Here is a 5,678-nt window from a genome sequence, read left to right as displayed (position 1 = left end):
AGAGACACACACAGAGAGAGGCAGAGACACACACACAAACACACAAAGGGGCAGAGAGGCACACACACAGGCTGGGAAAGGCGGGGGGGGGCTCTGCAGGCCTTTACCAGCCCGTTGGCAGGTGGGCTGGGAAAGGCACATGGAGGCCCCACCAACTTACCTTGCTGCTGGGATCTGGGGGCGGGGCTTGCTGCCTGTGCCTACCCCTAGGCTCCTTACTGCTGGAGTGCCATTCTGGTGTGCTCCGGCAGGAAATGACCCCTGCTCAAGACACACAGCAATCATGCCAAGTTATAGCAAAAATGGGACTTGAGGGCATGCTGAAGTGACAGTCCCTTGGAACAAAGCATTGATGAGTTTAACTAAAAGTACAACAATGTGTTGGGGAAATTATAAATGTGGTTCCGAGGAACCGAAAAAGGAAACAGGGGATGTCTTGGGCGGAGTTTTTAATGTAAAAATAAAGCTTAAGTTGAAACTCTGTTAGCTTCCTCCAGTGATTTGTAGTGTTAACGGCCGTCTAATTAAACTAATCAAAAAGCAAACATACTGTTTGACAACTCTTCTTTTGTGTTAGGTGGCAAAGCAGTAAGTGTTAGGGGTAGGTTTATGAAGTAAATGTGGGAATGGGGAAGGTGAGGCAGGGTTGATAGAATTAACAATCCAGGGAAATAGTGTTAGTTCTGGGGTGAGACAAGTCCATTGTTTTAGCATATGCAAACCTGTAGAATGGGTGGAGGGGCTGCAGCACAGTCAGACCTTGATGTCCCACCTACCAAGGTCTCTGCCTAGACATGTCTTGTGAGGCCTGCCAGGCTGGCATCCATCTTGCACACATTTATTCCAATCTGTCTGGCATACGAACTCCTGGGGTGTTATTAAATTAAGGGTGCTTGCTTCCAAAACCCCTCAGCATTGAGAGAGGGTCTGCCTACTTACATTCTTGCCTAGAAAACCCTACAGCGTCACCATAAATTGGCTGTGACTCGACAGCGTTTTCTGTCACCACCTAATGTAAACTGTAGTTGAGCTGTTAGTGCCAGACTATTACCAGCTGTCTACAATTTACATGTGCACTAATTACCTGCACAGAAGTTTTCAATAAAGCCATATAGCCATCATATAGCATAACAGCAGTTATGCAGAGAAAACTGCTTTATTAATAATCATGATTTTTTTAAATATTGTTTTCATTGCTGTTGCTTAATTCTGTTTTACTGTTTTAGTTGTGGACTGCCTCAAGCAGGTCTAGAAAGGCAGCATACAAATCTTAAATAAATCATAATATGAGTCCTTTGTTAACTAGTGTACTAATATTCTTAAGAGATACTACAGAACATAAACTGGGGGGGGGAATGAGTCAAAGATGTGTTTCAAAAGCTGGGGGAGAGAGCAATTAATCAGTATTTCAGTTATGGTGTATTGATATTCTTAAGAGATACTACAGAACATAAGCTGTGGGGGGGATGAGTCAAAGATGTGTTTCAAAAGGTGGGAGAGAGAGCAATTAATCAGTATTTCAGTTACTACATCAGGAAATTCCTAAGCTGTGCAACCTAAAAATCACATCCTCCAACCCCAAAATAACCTAATACTAGGTACAGGGACGTGGGGTTTTGATGTAACAAAGGACGAGGACTCTCGTGTGTGCAGAGTGTTTATAATCTTTGCCTTAAGAGTATTAATTATTCTTGGTAAAGATTCATTTATATCCTTTCAAAGACCTTATTTTGATATAGTGAGAAGTGATGGGTTTTAAGACTGCCATTCTGAACACTGTGCTACTTCAGTTCTTTAGCGTTGATCTCAGCTTTTGAGGACAGGAGTTTAACAGTTGTTAGTCACTGGTGAACAAAGGGCATTTGGCACATGCACAGAGGCTCTAATTCTTTCATACAGGCAAGAAATAGGAAGCTGGCTTGCTATTAATGATTGCAAACAAATCCAGGCTGAGTGAAAGCAGGCGCTGGTTTTTCTGCTTCTGTCCAGTCCCAATGCCTTCAGGCATTTCCCACTGCAAACAGAGAAGGAACCCCAAAATGATTTAAATCTCACTCGTTTTCACCCCTATGGCATTACAGAGAAGAGAAACGAGAAAGAAAGAAATAGGCCAGAGAGAAAAGACTATAGAACAGAGCAGATGAGAATGAATTTGGTCAAGAAGTGGTTAATTGGCTTGACTGAAGTGTCTTGCATATCCCCTTTCCCCGTTTCTTCCTGGGTAATCTGGACAAAAATTGCTTGCACACTTTCCCTCCATAATGAAAAGGGCTAGAAATTGACTTTTTTGACAAAATGAAACCTGGGGATTCAGGGAGGGGCATGGAATATTTCTGAGGGGGTATTGTCCCTATCTCTTCTCCCCCTCCCCGGTAGTTACAGGCCTTCCTGGAAAGGTTACCAGTATCCAGGTGGGGACTAGAATTCTCCCAGAATTACACCTGATCCCCAGACTACAGAGATCAGTTCCCCTGGAGAGAATGGCAACTTTGGAGGGTCTACTCCAGGTAGGGCAATTGCCAGCCATGGGGTGGGGAAGGGGTTAATTGAAAAGATGAGTTTTTTCAGAAAGGGAGGGGAGGGAGTGGGCAGTTTGAGAAGGATGCCCATGACTCCAGCTTCACTCCGAGCTTTTAAATAAAAATGGCAGCAGTACACAGGACACAGGATGAGGCTTCTCTATTCTCTCCCCCCCCCAGCTTTGAAACATTTGAAACATTGAATTTATTAAAAGCAATTTCAAAAACACTTCCTTCACACTGAACTACAAATCCCAGCAACCTCCTCTAGCGATCCCATTGGCCACCAGCTGCCGCCATTCTGCCAGGAGTTTGAAGTGCTGCTTTCCATATGTGCTTATATGTATGCTCAAAAGACAAATGTTTTAAAAAAATTGTCCAGCTGCCCCACTCTGTGGCTGCCATGTCTGATCACGGGACGAAAGCGCATTGAAGAGGGTTAAGGGGGGAGGTCTGGTCAAAATTATCTGTTACAAAAAAAACACACCCTGGATCAATTAGAAATAGGGTCACACTGCCCCATCAAACTGCATGTCTGACCTCAGCCTTATTAAAAAGTCTTTAATTAATTGACATCCTGTCTCTGTGTGTGTGTGTGTGTGATTTATACAGTCATTCTGTTTGCTTGCTTAGAATGCAAATTATATAAATGAACTTATGTGGGAACTACCACTTTATGTTCACAAACCTCAAGACATTCTCAGTCAAGGTACATATTGGGACACAGGCTAAATTTCAGTTATTAAATGCAGGCAAGACAGAATTCCATTCATTGTATCCTAGGAGTACTTAGTCCCCAGGACATCAGGGAGATTGTTTCCTTAATGTGTTTTTCTTCCACATGGATGGATATTTTGGCATGGGTGAGTTCTTGATATTGCAGGATCCGTGGCCAGACCTGTCTGCTCTGCAGTGAAGAAAATTGACAAACACGATCTATTATTTTGTGATGAGCACAGAGATCTGTTATTTGTAACTGTTTAAAGGTTCTCTTTATTTATTATTTATTTTTTTAAAATAAAGCTGCCCAAGTTTCTATTGTTCAAAGGGACAGAAAACAAACAAACACTATCGCCTAATTAAAATTTGAGTCACAGCTCTTTTTTGTAGCAAATCTATGCATGACCATCTGGCCCTTGTTCTAACATGATCAGGGCAAAGATGAACAGTGGAAATTAAATGCCTCTGAGAAAAATTTATCTGTGGAAGCATTTTTATTAAAGCTTGTCTGTGGTGGTTTTTACTGGGCCTTTGTTAGCACAAACCCAGGGGTTGCCTGCATGCTTCAGCTACTACACACCAATCTGTATCCTACCATGGGATGACATTGTTGCATTTTGATGACCAGCTGATCTACACAATCTGCATTGTCAAATGGCATGACTGCTGGTATAGTCACTCTTATTCTTGATAGCCTGGAGTGGTATTTATACTTACATGAACATTTTTTGACACTCTATTGTTGAATGATTATAGAATAATGTTTTGAATTAGACCTGGGTTGAAATCTCCACTCAGCAGCAAAGCTCACTGGGTGTCCACAGATCACTCATTTTTCTCTCGCTAACTTACCCCACAGGGTTGTTGTGATGGTAAAATGGGAGAGGTGAGACCCAAGAGGAAACATTTGAAGGTTTTTGAAGAAGGACTGGAAAAAAGTATTTTAGGCCCCGTTAACACGGTGAATTTGTCGCGGGAGAGCCACGGATGCCAGGCAGATTATCCATGCGCGATCACACCACCACATCTGGCAAATGTAGTGCACCCATGGCTTCCCGCCGAAAACCCACAGTTAAAAAGTACCTGCTAACAAGTACTAGCAACCGGTTTGCCATGGGTTGCTGTCGGACTTGGTTGGTGTGATTGCACCGACGTGCGACTCTTCCCTCCGGCCGTTGTCTTTGCCGCGGGTGCCGACTGCTGAAACCCCACTGCACCGCCATCACATCTGATCGCTTAATCGCGGATCAAACTGCAACGGTGAAAACAGCCACGCCTCCCCCCGCGTTATTTGGCCCGTGTGAGCGGGGCCTTAGGCATATAGAATATAACTGCAGAAACATTATTTATTTAGTGCCCTTCCTACAAGGAGCTCAGAGGAATTCACGGTTCTCATCTCCTCCATTTTATTCTCACAACAACCATGTAAAGTAGGCTAGGGTAAGAGGGAGGGCCTGCCCAAACATCACCCAGAAGGTTTCATATCAGTTGTGGATTTGAACATTTGCTTTCCTGTGTTAGTCCAACACTCTGAGCATTACAGCATACTTCAGGTTGCATTGAACTAGGATTAAAGAAAGAAATACCTGGAGAGAGTTACAACATAACCCCATTCACAGCAGAGTGCATTTATTTCATTTTATTTTTCCCACTGCAGGGACCGCAATAACTGAAGGATTGTCTTCTCCCCAATGTTCCTGCCCAGGAATTAGGATCACAGAGAGAGGTCCCTCCTGACTACCCATCAGCCAAAGAAGCTCATCTGGTGGTGTACAAGACAGGGCATTTTCGGTGGCAGCCCCACAATTAAGGAACAATCTCCACAGGGAGGTGTGCCCGGCCCCCTCACTTTTTATCTTTAGGAGGCAGTTGAAGACAGTTTTATTTAGGACTCCATTTGACTTATTCAGATTTTTATTTATTGGTAGTCCTAACTGTGGTTTTAAATTGCGGTCTGCTATGTATTGTTATTATTATTTTATTTACATTGTAAGCTGCCTTGGATTCCGCATGGTAGAAAGGCAGCTAATAAATATTCAAATAAATAAATAAGCAAAATTTGGTCCAAGACCAAATTCACACAAGAGCTGAGCCGCAGTCGCGCCTCCCTTTGCCCCACTTCTATTGGTCAATTTCCCACTCAAAGCTGCACGGACGCATTTTTTTTTTATAAACCAGAGTAAAGTTTATTCAGCACAGACATAGCACAGACTAATCAGGATTACAAAATAACAAAACTTATGGCTCTTGGCCCTAACTAAACATTAGAGATATGCATAATTACCAACTTCAGGAATCCATAGTCCAAGATTGTCCATTGTGATAAAGTCCATTAGGTCCCATCTTTGTGCAAGCATGTAGCCATGTGCTCAGCTCCAAAGCAATCCTTTGTCTCTGTTAGGAGCCACATGGTAGCATAGCATCTCTACACCAGTAGAG

Source organism: Gekko japonicus, unplaced genomic scaffold, assembly GCF_001447785.1.
Source record: "Gekko japonicus isolate JY-2015 unplaced genomic scaffold, Gekko_japonicus_V1.1 scaffold987, whole genome shotgun sequence".
In the NCBI taxonomy this organism is placed as follows: Eukaryota; Metazoa; Chordata; class Lepidosauria; order Squamata; family Gekkonidae; genus Gekko; species Gekko japonicus.
The sequence above is the reverse complement of the archived record's forward strand: the minus strand, read 5'-3'. Positions refer to the sequence as shown.